We start from the raw sequence: 19,769 nt of genomic DNA on the forward strand, positions 1-19,769 counted from the left end.
GGGGCCGCGGAAGGACCGGCCGGGGCTTGACGGGGAGGCGCTCGAGGCTGGCCGCGGCCTGAGGGGACCGTGCCGGCGGGGCGCGGGGTCACCGGCTCCCCCCTCGGGCCCTCGCTATGCGGAGGGCCCTTCTGGGAACCGGGGTGAGGCGTGTGAGGGGCTCGAGGAGCCTGGCGGGGGCTGGGGGGCCGGAAGTGGGCTTGGGAGCTTGGAGGGCGTCTAGGAGGCGAGAAGTGGGGGGCCGGAAGTGCAGGTGGGGGGTGTGAAGACGGCGAGGGTTCCCCGGAAATGGGACGAGGGGCCCGGAAACCGGGAGAGGGGAGGCTCCGGGCTGGGGACGGCCCGGAAATGGAAAGTAGGGAGCAGCTCGAGTGACAACAGTTGTGGGCAGCGAGGGGCTGAGGGGGAGGCCGAGGGACTTGGGCCGCGGTAAGGGGCTTCCTGCCGGGGCCGGGCCGGGCCGGGCCGGGCGGCGCTGGCGGAGGGAGGACGGCGGCCAGCCGGGAAACTTGGCCGGCGGCGCCGAGCATCCTCCCGGAGAGGCCGGCACGGGCACTGGGGGACGGGGAGGCGGGCTGGGGCTTGGGGGAGGGGGTGGGCCCGTTGTCACCCCGATCGTATTAGCATTCAGAGCGAGTCAGGCGAGGAGTTTATTTATCCGTGGATTACATAAAACCTGTTACAGCGTCGGCCCCGTCCGTTCAACCCCTCTCCTCCGGGGTTCTACGACGGAAAACAAGTTCGAAGGGGAGTTCAAGTCAGGAAGGCTGTGGAACCCCCCAGTCCCGGCTTTTCCGTGTCTCTCACTTCCTCAGAACCAAGAGAAATCCTTCCTTAGGTAGAAGAGAGAAAACTCGTCAACATTTAGAAACACGTCCGGGCGGGGCCGACTTACACCTTTGAACTGCTGGCGGGGGTCGGGAGGGAACTGGTTCCCCTTGTGGGGCGAGGGGCGAAGGGGAAGGAGCCCCTGGCAGACCCCGCAGGCAGATTTGTTTTTGATAGTGCCGTTGTCCTTCGAGTCTGGCGGGGAGGGGGGAGGGCAGAGCTTGCTTGGTTAGTGGGGGGGCGGGGGCGGGGGGTTCGGTTGAGCGCGTAGTAGTTCTGTTGGGGTGAACGTCTAACTGCTCTCCAGCTGTCTCCCTTCCTAGTCGGCGCTCCGGATCTCCCCTCGGCTGCCAGATCACCCGATCTCCAGGCTTTCCTCCGTTTTGTAGGCCCTTTAGTGCTGTGTTTAACTTTCTGTTCCTCTCGAGAGTCTCATTAGGTATTTTCGGCGTTTCATTTGAAGACCTGGCAAGTTGAGGCTCAGAATCTCTAATTTAAAAACAAAAACAAAACAAAACAAAATGCGTAGTGGAGAAAGTTGAAAGAGCTATTGAGTGGGATAAAAAACCGACGCTGGGAACAAAGGTCCTAGTTGTGTTAGGGGAAAAAAAAAAGCTAGAGGCCTGTATATGAGGCCTTGTGTGTGTGTCGCCTTTACACGGGTGGAGAGGGAACAGTTAGGTTTGAGGAGCACAGTTATCAGAGATTTAGAGACCAGTGAACTGCAGGGAGTTTTACCACGGTTTATTTTCATGATACAGCATGCAAGCAGATCAGTATTAAGTGTAAATTTTAGAGTAAACACAATTTCTGATTCATCCTCTGCTTCATATTCAGTGCCTGAAATACTAAACTGGTGTGGGTTCCTGTCACCTTTGGTAGATTTGAGAGTTTTTCCTTCATTTATTTTAAACCTAGGAGAGCACATTAACATGGTTGGGCTGTATGGGCTTTGTATATGTCTGCCTTTCTATTAAGGTACCAATATAATAAGAATTGCAGAACTGTAATTAAGACTATCATTGTTTCCATCTGCTCTCCGGTTTTTAGGCATGTGAGTAGTTTTTAAGTCTGCTCAGCTGACATACACTATTTAGCATATATCTGTGATCAGGCGTTTTGCTCTCGTTTTTTTTTCATTTACTTTCTGAAAGTTTGAAAATTCTTTTGGCATTTAGAGTTCCAGAAGGTGCTGTAGTAAAATTTTCAGACTTTAAAAATGGACAGGATAAAATATATGTTTAGTATACCAGGATAAAATCATTGCTTTTGTGCAGCAAAGTAAATTTGGAGTAATGTTTAATTTTCCATTCTAACTTCGAAGATTCCTTATCTGGATAAGGTATTCGGATCCTAAAGTTTTAAGGACATCTTTCTAGTGAAGACCCAGCACTAGGTTGCAAGATCATTCACTGCCAGTAAGTACTTGTGTGACCTTGAGCTGGTCACTGGACCTATCTGGTGTTCATTTATTTTACTTGTGTAGTGGGGTACGGTAATTCCTCTAACACCTTTTTGAATGATTTTGGAAACTAGCGTATATAATGCTTGTGAAAAAAACCAAAATGGTACATAAGTCCAAGATACTTTTTTTTGGTTTGGGTGTTTTTTGGAAAAGGGTCTCACTGTGTAGCCCAGGCTGGCCTTGAACTCTTGGTGATGATCCTCCTGCAAGTGTTGGGATTACAGGAATGGACCACCAGACCCAGTTTATTAGTTTTAAGAAATTACACTAAGGTTTTTGTGTGTGCGCTGGGGATTGAACCCAGGGCCTTTGTGCTGAACTACATCCTCAGACCTTTTTCTGTTTTTTTTTTCCTTTTGGTTTTTTTGAAACAGGTTGTTGTATAGTTCAGGCTGGGCTTGAACTCCAAATTCAAGGGACTACAGCCTACTGAGTGCTGGGACTACAGGCGTGCACCACCATGCCCAGCATTTTTTTGGTTTTTTAAGTGAGAATCTTGGTAAATTGCCTAGGTTGGGCTCAAATTTGGGATCCTCCCGGCTCATCCTGTCAGAGTGCTGGGATTATAGTCAGGTACTACCATGCCCAGTTTAGAAAATTATATTAGCTATTTTGAGGTTATATAAAAAGGTACAGCTTCTTACTAGTGGTGGGCATTGTCATTTGTAAGGTAGGTTGAAGATGTGAAGGATAGCACTTTACATTTACAATTTGTTGCTTGATTGGTAGTAGAAATTGAGCCCATATTTAACTGTTACATTTTTTAAAAATTTTACATCGACATGTGAGGTACTTTTTTTTTAAAACATATCGTAGTGAATAAACTTGTTTATCATATCTGGAGAAACTTCATCTGAATTTGTCTTTCTTTATTTTTTTTGAGTCAGGGTCTCAATTCATAGTTCAGGCTGGCCTTGAATTTGAGGCAGTCCTCCCTTAGCCTCCTAAGTGTTGGGATTACACAGGCGTGTGCCACCATGCCTGGTAGCATTTGACTTTTCTGTCAGATTACAATTAAGGAAAGACATTGCATGTTTTTTTTTTGTTTTCTTTTAAGACAGGCTGTGTGGCTCAGGCTGGTCTTGAATTTAAGGCAATCTTTCTGCCTCAGTCTCCCAAGTGCTGGGATTACTGGTATGAGCCACGCCCAACAGGGAAAAACATTTCTGAATTTTGGTCCTTGTGTGTTGTTTACAGAATCTAGGGAATTTTTAAAAAATTTCCTTTCAAGTGGATGGGCAGGGATCTTCGAGCCAATGTGACACAAGTCGCCTCAATTTTTCCATGTTTGCAGAGGTAATTCAATCAATTCAAAACAGCAACCTTCTTGTTGGTTTTCATTAAGTTGTTTCTTGCTTTTGCCAACCTGATACACACTCTTCCCTCATTTAAATCAAACAAGTACCCACTATGGACAGAGTAACCTAGTAGCCACAGGATTTAAAGGCAAACTTCACCTTATCTCTTTAGCTCATTTTCTCAAACTTCTGTGACTTTGTCCCTTGTGTTTCTGACTGCCTGTATGAGCTCCATTTCTGGATTACAGTGCTGTATTGTTGACGTGTGTTGCTTTTGTTTCCCTACCTGGATCATAAACTTCCTGAGGACAGAGATTATCTCATATTATTGTGGTGTGGGTAAAGGTGCGCTCATAAACCTGACTGAAAAAATATTCTTGTTGTTTTTGTGAGTGTTTTTTGTTTTTTTTGTGATAAGGTCTCATTCTAGCCCAGGCTGGTTTAGAACTCACGGCAATCCTCCTGCCTCAGCCTCCTGTGTGCTGGGATTATAGGTATGCACCACCGTCGTGCCTCATCTTGTCGCATAGTCAACCAGTCTTTGGGTTGGAAGTTTCTTAGCTTTCCAGATTCTTCAGAATGCCTCTTGTGGTTCGGTTGAGTGATTATGGTCTTTTTACACCTTCAACTAGTGTACCCTTAGAGTGCCTGGGTAGATGTAAATTGTCACCTCCATGTTTCAGTAGTCAGCCAGTGAGTTACTCTGTGCTGCATTTCCTATAAGCCAAGGTAGAGTTAACAGGGAGTACAGGCCAGAGAAGTGGCAGAAGAATCTGGAGGAAATTATACAATCAGTATAATTTGTAGACGGTTGTGTAATTTTAGGGGTTGTAGTTCTTAATGCGTAATGTGAGTTTTATATTTGTGTTCTAGCAGTTCCTTGCATGCTCTGCCTGTCTGCTGTGTACCTAGTGGGTGCTTGTGTTAGAGGAAAGTAGGTAAGCACAGTAGTATACTGGGCTAGGCTCTGATTTTTAAGTAAAACTTAATTTGGCTAATGTCTCATATTTTTTACACACTACTAACAGTATTAAAAATCTAATATCTTATTGGTAGTTTCAGATTATTGGCAAAAAAACCCATTGTTTCCTGGGTTAAAGTAAGTCTGTTCAGTGATTTTTCTCTGAGGCCTTTAGATTTTGTGTTTCTTTAAACTGGATTATGTAGAAAAAGAAGGAATTTGTCTATTATTCTGGCTTTTTTACCTTGTCTTGACTGTACAAACTATTGGTAATGGTTTGATTGACAAGATAATTGTAGTGGGTGGCTGGGATGAGGTGCCGGCCAGTCTTTTGTTCTCAGCAGTGGACAGCGCTGTTGAAGTGAGCGTGGAAGGGAACAAGCTTGGGTTCCGGTCCTTCTCTCTGTGATCTTGGGCAGATCTTTAAGTTCTGTGCTTTCCCAGTACCTAATCTAAAAAACGTGGTTAGTACCACCAAACTTTAGGGTTAATTGTCATTTATGTACTAAGTGCTATATTTCGGAGATCAGGCTACACAGATGAATTGGACACAGGTCCTTCTGCCACTCCTGGTTGCCTTTTGGGTATTACCTCACATAATATACCAACAACACACCTGTCTTCTATATACAGGTACCTACTTGAAAACATCTGTGTATACAGTGGTCTTCCTTAGTCTATTATAAATTCTTTGTAGTATTCCCCATTTTAGCACTCGTGTCTCACATAACTGACCTACAGTAGGGACTTTTAAAAATGAAGGAAATAAGCCTTCTAAGAGGAAGACACTGTAAAATGTTTTTCAGTGGTTTAGTGTTATATTTTGTTTGTTTTTATCCACATTCCGCATAATTATTAATGTTAAAATGGTTTTAGGATTTTTCAAAATCAGTTGCTGTATACAGTATTTGAGAGACTATTAAGTTACTTTAAAACATGTATTAAAAACATCAGGGAAGCCATTTCATATTACAGTAGTACGTTGGTTGTTAAATGGCTCTAAGCAACTTTCTGCAGCTACTTGAGCAGCAGAGTTTGAAAAAAATTTGCTCAGTGTTCAGAACTTTGCTTGATAGATAGTTGAACCGAAAACTGACTTAAAAAAGCTGTACAGGCTGTGTGTGGTGGCATTTGTCTGTAATCTCAGCACTTGGGAGGATGAGGCAGGAGGATCTCTATGAGTTGAGGCCAGCCTGGGTGAGACGTGTCTCAAAGAAAAAAAACACAAGTCATGCGCTGTATCTTCCCAGGGACATAAAGGGGTGCTGTTTCAGTCTGAGCGCTGCTCTCACCCAGACACCATATAGTGCTTGTGTCACTGCGTTGAAACATTTGTCATTGTTAGCTTTTTTTTGCGCTTTATTTGCGTAAAATATTGTAACTATGGCTCCAAAGAAAGTTAGTGATAGCAGCAGTAAAGCTAAGAGGAAAACTGTGAGAACCATGATAGGGTTAAAGAAACAGCAAAACTTGTTAAAATCCTGGAAAAATGAAATTATAGATGTAATTTTAGGCCTTAGAACCAATTACATGGTTTTCCATTATTATAGGAAAAACATGTTCAGTTTTTGAACTATTGGATGTTCAGACAATGAATTTGAAATGAGTTGAGTTCAATAACCAAAGTAACACTATGTTCTGTAACTGCCTGTTATTTGCAGGTGATAGTGGATCTGATTTTTGAGACCGGTGTCAGTGTGTTGCTCGGGCTTGCCTCAACTCCTGGGTACAGGTGCTCCTTCCGCCTCAGCCACCTAGTGCCTGTGCTACCAAACTGAACTTCATGGTTGATCACGTAAACGTTGATCATGTTTTGGTTCAAGGCCAAATGATGTGTTTTCAACCAATTTATGATCATATGCATCATTTTAGGTTTTTCTGTTTCCTTCCTGTTTTGAGACTGTTCCCCCCACACACACACCAAGAATCGAACTCACGACATTGCGCTTGCCAGGCAGGTGCTGTGCCACTGAGCTAAATCCCCAGCCCTTTTTTTTTTGGTACCAAGAATTGAACTCAGGACCTTGTGCTTGCCAGGCAGGCGCTTATGCCACTGAGCTATATCCCTGGTGAGACTATTTCTAGAAATGTAGTATCATTACCTGTGTGTGGATTCTAAAAGGTATTTACAAGCTGAAATTTATCAGCAGGCCTCCAAGACTTGAAGTTAAAGCTTTTCGGTGTGTATGTTAATCAATTTGTTGTTAGTTGTCCTAAGCAGTGAGTTCTATCCTCCCTTTAAAAGTGCCATTCACTCTCTGTGAGAAGCACTCTGAATAGATAGGTGGACCAGTGTTGACTTGTTAAGGTCAGATGAACTCAACTTGAAGTTCTTGTGCTGATAAACATACTGTATGTGATGCCCTGGAAACCTGAAGTGGGTATTTGTGGCGATCCCGTCTGAAATTCACATTTGAGTTGTAATTCAAGCAGCTTTGTGTCCTCAGAGAGCAGGTTCAGGGAGATCATTTAGAGGGCTTCCCTCGTTTTAATTTTTTCGCCTTCAAAAACCAAATGCTTGTAGTTGTCTTATAAATAGTAGATACATGAAAATAGCACTAATTTCTGTGGCTGTGATGTTTTTGTAATTCTTTCTATTACTCACACTTGGCTACAGTTGGATGAACTGTTGTTCCTTTCTGTATATATCCGGGAACTTCTCATAATTAATTCTTCTTGGCTGTACTGGTCATTGAACCCAGGGCCTTCAGATTGGGCTACAATCCTCAGTCTTTCTAACAATTTTTTTTTTTTCCTGGTACCAGGAATCGAACTCACGACCTTGTGCTTGCCAGGCAGACGCTGTGCTGCTGAGCTAAATCCCCAGCCCAGTCCTTTTAAAATTTTGAGACAGGGTTTTACAGAATCACTAAACAGGCAGGGCTCAAACTTGAAAGCCGCCTGTCTCAGCCTGCCAGAGTGCTACTTCTTAAGTAGATATTCAGCATCTTAGAGGTAGAATTTTAATTCCTTTATCCCTACAGTGCCTGGTACAGGACTTGTAGGGTAATCATACATGGTGTTAGAGACAGTGTTATGTTTTGTGTCTAGATGTCCCCCCAAAACCTCATGAAATCAGGGGGTGGACTTCTAGAGTTTTTAACTGACTCATGGTCTAATGTTGGGATTATAGGTGTGAGTGCTACATCCACCCCAGGGTGGGGAGCCTGCATACAGTGTAAGGGAGGGAAAGAGGCTTGCTTTCTTGCCGCTTCTCTTCCCTTTTTGCTCTTGTTGCTTTTGCTGGTTTCTGTTGCCCTGAACTGTTGCCCTCTGCCATGCGCCACTCTGCCTTGGAGCCAGCCAAGTATGGACTGAAACCTCCACAAACTGTGAGCTAAATAAACTTTTCCTTGCTTAATTTTGGGTGTTGGGTATTTTGTCACAGCAATACAAGTAACGAAGACAGAGAGTTTACTATGTGATAGGGTTATACTGTTGAACATTATTAGTATTATATGCCATAGTTTACTGTTAACGTGCTTGTTTTTATCTTTCATAGATTGGTAGCTAAGTATAGGATGCAAATTTATCAGAATTAGGTTCGTTGAAATCAGCTATTTTTAAGGAGTTGTTAAGGCCCTAGAATATAACTTGGTTACCCAAATTTAGCATTTGGGTTTGTATTAGTTTCATTTATTTATTTTTAAACAGTGCTGGGGATCAAACCTAGGCCTTGTGCATGCTAGGGAAGCGCTCTACCATTGTGCTGTATCCCTACCCAAAAAGTTTTATATACAGGTTAAGTGTAAATTAATGTTACCCAGTTTTATCCAAAATTTTTTTTTTTGTTTGTTTGTTTTTTTGTTTTTTGAGACAGTCTTCCTAAGTAGTCCAGGCTGGCCTCGAACTCCTGGTGATCCTCCTGCCTCAGCTTGCTGAGTGCTGGGATTAACAGGCTTGTGCCACCACTCCTGTCCTGTCTATTTAATAAAATATTTGCTTCTCAGCCCTCTGGGTGGTGTCACAATAGACTGTTATCCTTACACTTTTTTTCTTTTCCATGTATCAGACACAGTGTGAAGCATTTATTCTTCCACTGAGCTTTATCCTGAGCTCGTGCTTTCACTTTGTGTGTGTGTGTGTGTGTGTGTGTGTGTGTATGTGTCTTTTTGAGACAGGGTCTCTGGTATATAGTTCAGGCTGGCCTTGAGCTCACTTTGTAGCCCAGGCTGGCCCTGAACAGTCCTTCTGCCTCAGCCTCCCAAGTGCTGAGATTACAGTGGTGTGTCACCACGCCCTGCACCCTTTTACTTTTAAAAATGTATAAAATAATTTTAAAAATGAGAAAAGAGATTAGATTGTGGCTAACAGAAATCTAAAAACAAAAGCATTTAGCCTTCTTTAGTACCTTTTAGGTCTAATGTATTCCTATAGACTTTCTTTTTTATTTTTTTAATTAAGCGTATTGGTACATTTTAAGTATGCGTAACGATCACATTCATTATAGGAAATTTGTTCTTGTACATGATATATCTTGATTCTTCTCATTCCGCTCCCCTCCCTTCAATCCTTCTTGCCCTCCTTATTTACAAAAGCTTCGTTTCCATTTTTTCTCATCTCTTCTTTTCTTTTCCCTTCCTTTTGTAGACTTGGTTTTCTTTGGGGGGGGGGTTTCTTTCTGGTACTGGGACTTGAACTCACGACCTTGCGCTTGCCAGGCAGGCGCTGTGCTGCTGAGCTAAATCCCCAGCCTCTTGTAAACTTTCTTGATTGCAGTTTGAATTAATTTAGTTTTTGGTGCCAGCTGTTAGTGTGATTTTGTGACTTGAAATTATACCTGTTTGGGGCTGGGGATTTAGCTCAGCAGCACAGTGCCTGCCTGCCAAGCGCAAGGTTGTGAGTTTGAATCCTGGTACTGGAAGAAAAGCAAAAAAAACCGAAATTACACCTGTTTGTGGAGTCAGGGGGGCTGTATAGTGTAACTTCTATGGGGTATTGTAGACTTTAGAATAAAAATGCTCATGAAGCCTATATTTTAGTGCTACAATAGACAAGAATGTCTGTTTTTCTGTAAAACAGACTTACAGATTTATACGTCTTTCCTCCATGAAGTACTTACTTCTATTTCTCCTGCCCGTGTAGCGCAAGCACTTTAGTCTCAGCGAATTCAACCCAGATCCCTTCCCCGCCATCCCAGATCCAAATGTATTTGTACCTTTCCCTCAGTATAGCAACAAGCTTTATTTTGAGAAGGTTTGTTAGTGTTAACTTTGTGCTCAGACCTGTTTGCTAAATATTTGTCATTTGAGATTAGAAAATCAGAGTCTTAATTGTAGAAGTCATCTTTTTTACTGTACTCTCCTTGCTGCTTTTTGAAGAATTTTGCCTCCCAGTTGCTGCTGCTATGAGGTAAGACTTGGGGAATTTCAGCCCTTAGTGTACACTGTAAGATAATCTGCTCCTGCTTCTTTTGACCATCTAGTGTCACCTTTCAGTTGCCTGGATGTTAGGCCATGCCTTTTTTTTTTTCCAGCCAGCCTCTCCCTACACAAACTAAGGGCCAAATGCAGAGATAATAGGCCATCATTTGATGTCATCTTTGTGACATCTGATTTGATATTTAACATATTTCTTTCTTGGGGGAGGGTGAGAAGGGTTGCTGGGGGTCAAACCTTGCTCATGACAGGCAAGCACTGTACCACTGAGCCACATCCGAAGCCATTTTTATTTCTTTTTTTTTTTATTTTTTTCTGGTACCGGGAATTGAACTCACGACCTTGCGCTTGCCAGGCAAGTGCTGTGCAGCTGAGCTAAATCCCCAGCCCTGCCGTTTTTATTTCTTAATTTTGTTACTTGCCTCAGCCTCCTCAATAGCTGGGATTATAGATGTGTATTATGGATGTGCATCACTGTGCCTGTCTTCCATATATTTCTTGAACAAGCTAAAGGATCAGTAAATTTTCATTTGCTAGAGCAGTGGAATGCTGTCTTTTGTAGGATGGACTTACTACTAAAAAAGAAAATTAAGATATAATGGCATGAATAGTTGTTGGGAGTTTACTAAATTGTTAATGTGACAGTAAAAGGTTTGGGAAGTTTCTCATATTTTTAAGAAAGTTGTAAAGTTAGAAATTGCTTAAAGTGTTTTAAGGAATGTGAAGTCAAGGACTTTAATAAAATAACAGCTTTACTAATTGTGGAATTACTTTCATATGAGGGCAAGTATTACAGTATAGCACAAGGAAAAAAACATATTGTATTCACTGACTACTGCATTTGTCTTTTTTGTATATGGTATTGGGACTGAACCTGTGGTTGTGCTCATGGTAGGCAGGTGATCTGCCACTTAGCTTCATCCACAGGCCTGCATTTATCTTTCAAAGGTGTGGCTTAAATTGCATTTAACAGTACTCTAAAACTTAGAAAAACAATCGTTTAAGGTATGTCTGCAGTCACTGAATGTGGTGGCCTAGTAAATGAGGTAGAATTAATGGGTGTAATGACCACATAGTACCTATTATTTAGTGGTACTGGGGGTTGAACCCAGTGCTTTTGCACAGACCAGTATCCCTAGTACTTTTTTTCTAAAGGTTGAGATAAGGTCTTGCTAGTTTCCCAAGCTGGACCTGAATTTAGGTGCTGGGATTATAGCCATGTTCCACCACACCTGGCAAATGAAACATATTATTATACTTTAAAAAAAAAAAAAAGAAAAGAAAAGAGAGACAGGGTCTGGCTGTGTAGTTCAGGCTGGCCTTGAGCTCACTTTATAGCCCAGGCTGGTCTCAAATTCGCAACAATCCTCCTGCCTCAGCCTCCCAAGTGCTGGGATTACAGGCGTGTGCCACTGTGCCCGGCATTATACATATTTTTGAACATTTATTTCAAGCTGTACATTAAGATTTGGGATTTTAAACACGTAATATATGGTTGTGATCCTGTGCCTATGGTCTCAAGGGGAGAGTGTTAACACTTGGGGACAAAATTAATTGTAAAAAACTTCCTTTTGGTACTGGATGTTGAACCTCTAACACCCGTATATTTTTAAATTTGAGACAGGTTTATTTTTAAAAAATTATTTTTTTGTCTTTTTGAGACAGGATCTCTCTATGTAGTTCAAGCTGGCCTTGAGCTGACTTTGTAGCCCAGGCTGGTCTCAAATTTGCAACAATCGTCCTGCCTCAGCCTCCCCCGAGTGCTGGGATTACAGGCATGCACCACCACACCAGTCTGGGTTTGACCTTGTTATCCTCCTGCCTCAGTCTCCCAGAGCCATAATTTAAATCAGCCAGGCTTATTGGTTAATTCCTATTATCTGAGCTACTCAGAAGTCAGAGGCAGGAGGATCATAAGTTCCAGGTCACCCTGGGCAACTTGACCAAGACCCTGTCTCAAAATTTAAAAAAAGGCCTGGAGATGTAACTCAGTGGTAGAGCACTTGCCTGCCATGTGAGAGGCCCTCCTGGTTCCAAACCCCAGTACTACAGAAACAAGAAAAGAAGAATATACAGCGGATTGAGACAGTACCAGATACCTCATCAGGTGACTGGTTGTTTGGCATAGAGAATATGGTAAAAATATTAGCAAGATTCTTATTAGTTGTATTTGTATGATGTATTCTTACCGGCATTAAATTCTAATTCCTTATTACCTTTCTGATGCATTACTATAAAATATATATAATCTAATAATGCCTGAGCTCAGTTCATGGCTGTTGGAGGTTTGTGGGTGAGAATAGTGAGAGAGCCTAAATAAATAAATAAAGGCTTGGGGTAATGGGGGTATAGTTTAGTCATGATCGAGGAGGCCTTTCTGGATTGATTCCTTGATCATTCCCCCCCCCCCCCAATAAAAGAGCAGAGACTAGGAATCAGTTCCTGGCTCTCATTGATACTGGCTGTGAGCTGTGTAAACCTAAGTCCCCCCCCCCTTTTTTTTTAACTTCAGTTTTCTTTTTTTAAGACAGGGTCTTCCTATGTAGTTAGGAATCCCCATGAACTCTGTATGAACTCATAAGGCTGAGGCAGGAGGAGCTTTGTGAGTCTGAGGCCACCGTGGCCAAAAAGTGAGTTCAAGGCCAGCCTGAACTACAGAGTGAGACCCTGCCTCAAAATTCTTTTCATGTGTGTGTATGTGGTGTGTGTGTGTGTGTGTGTGTGTACATGTACTCTAGGAATCAAATCCAGCAGAGCTGTACTAGTGAGCTATATCACCAGCCCTTTTAATTTTTTACTTTGAGACAGGGTTTCATTGAATTGTTCAGGCTGGCTTTGAACTTGAAATCTTCCTGTCTCAGCCTTCAAAGTAGCTGGGATTACAGGTATGTGCCAAGCACCTGGCAAAATTATAGTTTTTTCTTATGAGGATCTTGGATCCTAGAAGTATTTTAATAGTTGCTTGCTTACTTGCCTGCCTGCTTGCCTGCCTGCTTGATTTCTTTTTTTCTTTTTTGTTTTGGTACTAGGGATGGAACCTAGGGCTTTGCATGGAGTAAAATCCCTAGTCCATTATTTTTTGAAACAGGGTCTTGCTGAGTTGCCCAGGCTGAGCTTGAGTTTTTGATCTTCCTGCCTTCGCTTCTCAGAGTACAGGGATTACTGGCCTGTGCCACCAAGTAGCTTTTCAGTGCTGCCTAACGTTTCAGTACATGTAATGGTACAAATTACAGACAAAGGGGTGTGAATTCATTTTAAAAATATATTATAGTTTGGTGTTCAGTAAATTTACAGCATAATGACAGTGAAACTAAAAGTGAAGGAAAAAATCCTTAGTAAAGTTTTTTGGTGGTTAATTTCTAAATTTGTTCCTGGTTCAGGTATTTTATCACTGCTAATTATAGTGTCTTAGACATGGTTTCAAATAAGTGAGTGCAGTGTTAGCAGTTGTGAAGTTGCTTACATTTTCTTTTGGTGTGGGGATCAAACTCAGGACCTTGTGCACATGAGGTAAACACTCCACTGCTGAGCCTGTGGGGTCGCTTTTGATGTCTGTCTTGTAATATAATCTCAGACTTTAAAAATGTTGCAAAAACAGTATAAGGAACATACTCTCTTTTACCTAGGATGAAAATCATGGGTTTTGAAAATTTATTTTTTCTCTTAGAACTTTTAAAACATTTAAACATTTTAATGAAATGTTAAACTAATGTTAAACTTTTTAAACATTTAAACTCTTTTTAAACTTTTTTCACATTTTAAAAAAATTCATGCATATAGGTTGGGCTTCATTTTGCAGCTTTGTACGTTCACATAACACAGGTGAGTCACTCTTCATGTTCACATAACACAGGTGAGTCACTCTTCATCGCTGTTGCTTTATTCTGTGTCCTAGTTTCAGAGGGCTTCGATGTGTATGATGTGTTTTTATTATATTCATCCTCTTAGTTAATTTTTTTCAGTTAATTTTTAAAAAAATTAGTAAGATATGTTGAAGAGGGATTAATACAGTGAAGTTTTTTTTTTACAGTGAATACTTTTGTGTGTGTGTGACTAAAGTCATGTACATGATAACTTATCAGTGTTGTGAATGCACTGTGTTTTTGTTTTGCTTTTTTTGTTGTTTTTTGAAAGAGAGTTTCCCGATGTAGTTGAGACTGGCCTTGAACTCACTCTGTAGCCCAGGCTGGCCTCCAACTTGCAGGGATCCTCCTGCCTCACCTTCCCAAGTGCTGGGATTCAGGCATGCACCACCATGCCCAGCTTGTTTCTGTTCTTTTGATACAGGGTCTTACTGTGGATTGCAAGCTTGTCTTGAATTCACTGTGTAGCCCAGGCTGGCCTCCCAACTTGCAGGTATCCTCTTACCTTATCCTTCAGAGTGCTGGGATTAGAGGTATGCACCCACATGTCCAGATGAGTGCACTGTAGTACTTTGTTCTAATTCTTGGCCATTGCTGCTGAAAGAAAGATGGTTTATTATACTGAGCTTTGAGGCCTTCCTTGGCCGTTAAACCCTCCAAATGGGCTGCTTTTTATGGACCTTTGCTTTGTACTGCAAGTGTGCTCTCCCTCCTATTGTTGATGGGCTTAGATATATTTAGGCCTTGTGTGGTGCACCCTTCTCGCAGCTTTTAATATTCCTTGAATTGCAGAACTGCTTGCTAGAATTGTGCATATGAAGTAAAATCAGAGTGAAGGCTTGCGTCATGTGTTGTGAAGAATGATAATTTTGGTATCTAAATAGTTCTCAGTCCTTGTTTGTTGAGTAGGTCCATAGAGCTTTTTTAAAAAGCTGTTTTAAGCCTCTTGTTGAAAATGGGATTTTTAAAGAAGAGTAAAATAAGTGAGGTTCTTACACAAGAAGTGAGGGCCTACCATATGCCAGGTATCTATTACTGTATACAGATATTCCACATTTAACAACCTACTTGTTTAACTACTGTTTGGACTTAGGACCTGTCCTTTTTTTTTTTTTTTTTTTTTTTTTTTGGTACGGTTCTGTACATCTTGTTTGTAGAGTCTCATTGTCTTTTTGTACAGTACACCTTGTTTATACAGTACTGTAATTTTTGCTGATTGTATTTATGGGACTGTACTGTAGTTTCTGGTATACATTACAGGACTGCATGTGAGGGTTATGGAAGTAAAACCAAAGGCACCAAGTTGGAGTTTCTTTGTTCTGATTTTTGTAATTTACATACTACATATAATTTCTCATTTGGTGCAACTGATTCATTTAACGACCTAGTCAGCAGGAGCTGAACTCGATTGTTAATAAGGAATATCTGTATATCTGTTGGCCCCAAACTCTTTCAACATACGTTTTCTCTCTTTCTAAATGATGTTCTTTTTGCTGTCTCTTGCTTAGCAATGACTCCTAATATCTGTGCTTTTCTACTTGAAGAGTCTTAGAGGACTCTTGGGTAAAGGAGCCTTACTTGGTTATCCTATCTATAATAATTTTTTAATCTGATAAAAATCTTTACCTGAGGTAATAGGAAACTTGGCTAACAGGGCCTTGAACAGGTCAGGGTTTATTTTTCCCCACACAACATGGATTAGCTGTCTTGTGATGCCATCACAGGCCAGGCTCTACCCTGCCTTTCCTAGCGGGTTGTATTCATGGCTACCATGGCTTAGGGTTGTTGTGTCCACTGCATTGGAGCTAAGAAGGGTGGAAAAGATGTTCTTTTTTTTAAATCCAGAAAGCAAAAGTATTCCTATGAGATACCTCAGTGCTGAGAATTGGGTCATATCTTTGGCAAAAAGTAAGATAAAGAAGTAGCAGTGATATTTTGTACACAGACAGGTTTAGACTACTGGCTTGTACATTCTTTTGGGAAATAAATTGCACAAGTAATGTTTAATTGTTATGCATGCTGCTATTTTTTGTTTTATGTTTCACTAGAAAGTTCTGGCTAGCACATTTTAAGTCTAGTGGTTAACTCTTTTCTAGTGTGGACAGTTTGGCACTCTGAAGTTAATTGGTACCTCACGTGCCTTCACGTGAGGGAGAGGGAGGGAGGGAGGGAGATGCTGGGGATCAAGCTCAGGACCTGGTATACAGTGAGTAAGTGCTCTACCACTGGGCTATACCCTCAGCCCTTAGGTTATTTTATTTTATTTTATTTTATTTTATTTTATTTTATTTTTTGTCTTTTTGAGACAGGGTCTTGCTATGCAGTTCAGGCTGGCCTTGAGCTCACTTTGTAGCCCAGGCTGGTCTCGAACTTGGAATGATCCTCCTGCCTCAACCTCCCAAGTGCTGGGATTATAGGCGTGTGCCACCATGCTTGGCCCCTTAGGATATTTTAAAACTCAAAATAAATGAGCGAGTCTGAAGAGACCAAATATATCAAACTATTGACATCTAAGCTGGGTATAATACTTCTTTTTTTGTTGTTGTTGTTTTGAGACAAGGTGTTGCTATGCAGTTCAGGTTGGTCTTGAGCTCACTTTGTAGCCAAGGTTTCCTCCTTTATTCTTTCTCTGCGTAATGTTCCTGACAATACTGTCTGATGCTGTTTGCTGTGTATCTGCTGTCCCCAGGAACGTGTAAGTTACCGTACTTACTTGAGCTTCCTTTGAACTTTTAAGCGAGTAATGCTTTTACTGTACTTGTGGAGTTGTTAGGGTTGCAGAGACACATGTCAGAAGTCTGCTCACTCTTGTTACTTTGTACACTGTGATTTAATTGTTCTTGGAGGAAATACTGGGACTGTGAGTGAGTCAACATTACAGGGGCATCCATCTCACTTTGGAGGCATTAAAAGTATAAAGTAGGACTTAAAAAAATTTAAACATTAATTGGTCACTGATTAACTTACAGAGTTCTTACTGGAGATTGATTATCCATGTTTTGTCTCATGAAATCCTTAAGGATGGAATCAGGCAATTGGATTTTAGGAACAATTAACTGAAAGCAGTAATTCAAAAATTCTTACCTGTTGGGCTCAATCCACATGTGTTCCATCTCAGTGCACATCTCCAAAGACTGCTTCCTAATATGACTGTTAAATATAGCCAGTTATAGTGCCAGAGCTTGTGCTTTACAATCTAGGCATCTAATGAATGTTTTACTCAAAATAGGATAGTAGTATTTCAGTATCTGTTTTAGAAACTATATCTGATAAAGTCTGCAGTTTGTAGCTTTGCAAAGACCTTAGAATAATGATTCAGTGTACCAGTCTCTTGATTTTAAGATTGTCTTTTTTTGTTGTTTTTTGAGACAAGGTCTCACTATGTATTCCTGGCTGGCCTCAAACTCACAGTGATTTCCTGCCTCAGCCTCCTGAGGCAGTCCCTTGTTTCATCCCTTCCCTCCACCATCTCCCCTCTTCCCCTTTGGGATTACACGTGTGTGCCATCCTGCCAAGCTGGATATAAGTTTATGGAGTTAATGTTCCCTTTGTATCTATCTTTGTCACCATTATTTTTTTCTCACATTTTAGTACTCTGTCCAGAGTCACTTTTCTTCTGCTGGTGGAAGACCCCCAGTCTTTTTGTCTGTTTGTTTTGGTTTGGTTTTTTTGAGACAGGGTCTCACTATGTGGTATAGTAGGTGTAGTATGTAGGGTGCCCTTGAACTCCCTTATGCAGCCCCGGCCGACCTCAAACTCACAGTGATCCTCCTGCCTCAGCTTCTCCAGTGCTGGGATTACAGGCATGCGCCACCATGCCTGTAAATGTCTTTTTACTTACTGTGTTTGAAGTCAGTTTGGCGGCTTAAGTCTGTGGATTGGTATATTTTTTCAGTTCTAGAAAATTCTTAGGGGCCGGGGGTGTAGCTCCGTGACATAAGCACCTGCCTGGCAAGTGCAAAGTCCTGAGTTCGATTCTCAGTACCAGATCCCCCTCTTCAAAAAAAAAGAGAAAAGAAAATTGACAGCTACTAAATACTTAGATTTCCTTCTTTAGTGTTTGTATGACTTGTGTCTAGATGCCCTCCCAAAGCCTCATGTGGTCATAGGTGGGGCTCTTCAGGGGAGGCTGGATCTAAAGTGTGTGATGTTGGGATCAAGGGTGTGTGATTACTATTGGTTTGACATAGTTCTGGGTGTGGTTAATGGGAAGGCAGCCCATCCTCGGTTTAGCCTGGGTTTCTATAAAGGGACATAAGGCAGGCCAGCTGCTGCTTCCTCCCTTCTTCACTGCCTTCCTGCCTTCTGCCCACCAGGAGCTGTTTCCACAAGGAAAGTAACTAAGTGTGTCCACTTCCATACCCTGACAGTCCGACTAAGCATGTGTTTGCTCTCCTTTATCCTCTGCTTATCTTCTATATTTTTAAATCTTTGTCACCTTTGAGTTGTATTTTGTATAATTACTTTGACTTTGCTAACTTTTCTGTCTACAAAACTGCAAGATGGACAGAACTGCAGCTCTCATTCTTATTTTGAAAAAGAGTCTTGCTGAGTTGCCCAGGCTGGTCTTGAACTTGCTCTTCCTCCCTCAGCCTCTTGAGTAGCTGGGATTAGAAGAGTGCACCACTGTGCTAGGCTTGAATACTATTTTATGATACATCTATGTGTTAATGTTTGCAGTTTACTTTGAAATATGTCAAATAGGATGGATGGATGGAAGAGTCTGGCAGACAGATGAGTACATACATGAATAGACAGGGCTATCTATGTGATAAGATATATGTAACAAACTTAATTGCAGAAAGTAAGAGATGAGATTGTGGGTATGGAGCAGTTCTCAAATTTTTTTTATTTTTTCCTTTTTTATTAGTTTATTAACACATAATGTTTGCATTCCTTATAGGAAGTTTGTATGTGTACATAACACATCAGTCCCTTGTTTCATCCCTTCCCTTCCCTTTCTCCCCCTTCCCCTTTGAGAACATTCTGTCTCCTTACTTCCTATTGTCTATCTTTTGGTTGCTCTCTACTTTTATTCTGAGTGTCTCATATAAGAGAAACGATGTGATATTCAAGCTTCTGTGTCTGATTTATTTTACTTAACCCTATGGTCTGTAGATGCATCCATTTTCCTACAGATGACTGAAGTTTGTCTTTCTTTGTGGCAGATGAGTACTCCATGCCATACTTGCTTTATCCATTCATCTGTTGATGGACATGTAGGCCACTTCCAAGAGTTAGCTGTTCTGAGTTGTACTGCTCTAAACATGAGTATTCATGAATCTCACACATGCACACAGAGCTTCTCCAGAATTTACTACTTCATTTCTTGACATTGGCTGTTCTTCCTGGGTAAGATGGAATGTTAGTGTTGTTCTAATTTGCATTTGTCTAAGGCCAGTGATGTTGAGCATTTCTTTGTGTATTTGTTGGCCATTTGTACTTCTGTAAAGTTCATTTGACTTGCCAATCTTCGATTGAGTCTTTTATTTTGGGGGGGGGTCTAATTTTTTTTGAGGTCTGTATACTAGTTTTTTTTGAGTTTTTTATTTTGGAACAGGGTCTCACTGTGTAGCTCAGACTGGCCTTGAGCTCACTATGTAGTGGAGGATCCTCCTGCATCAGCTTCCCAAAGGTTGGGATTGTAGGTGTGTACCACCATGCCCGCCTGAGTTCTTTATGCATTCTAGATATAAGTACTCTGAGAAAATCTTTCTCTCCTTCTGTAACTTACCTTTTTCACTCTGTTGTTTCTTTTTCTGTGCTGCAGAAGCTTTTTATTTTAATATGGTTCCATTTCTTGATTCTTGGAACTATTCCCTTGCAACTGGACAACTACAACTTCAGTTCTACCTATCTTGTCTTCTAGTGGGTCAAGTGTTTCTGTTTTAGTGTTTAGATCATTGATCCATTTTGATTTTAGTTTAGTACATGGTGAAAGACAAGAGCTAGATTGAATCTTTTGCATGGGGATAG

General features: G+C 41.4%; 1 protein-coding gene across 11 annotated transcripts in view; it reads left to right on the forward strand.

The window, feature by feature from the left end:
* Positions 1 to 19,769, forward strand: part of Trip12 (thyroid hormone receptor interactor 12) — a 139,475-nt gene that overhangs the window by 1,542 nt on the left and 118,164 nt on the right. The window contains exons 1-2 of one of the 11 annotated variants that reach the window (XM_013519820.1): positions 1,123 to 1,267; positions 2,153 to 2,246. The exons of 8 other annotated variants lie outside the window; for them this stretch is intronic. The gene's annotated coding sequence lies outside the window, so the exon portion shown is untranslated. Of the gene's footprint in view, positions 1 to 63; positions 144 to 350; positions 430 to 1,122; positions 1,268 to 2,152; positions 2,247 to 19,769 lie in introns of those variants that run through there. 2 more of the 11 variants (XM_005395424.2, XM_005395422.2) reach the window with 2 other exon arrangements.

Source organism: Chinchilla lanigera, unplaced genomic scaffold (assembly GCF_000276665.1).
Source record: "Chinchilla lanigera isolate Chin_1 unplaced genomic scaffold, ChiLan1.0 scaffold00052, whole genome shotgun sequence".
NCBI classification, from domain to species: domain Eukaryota; kingdom Metazoa; phylum Chordata; class Mammalia; order Rodentia; family Chinchillidae; genus Chinchilla; species Chinchilla lanigera.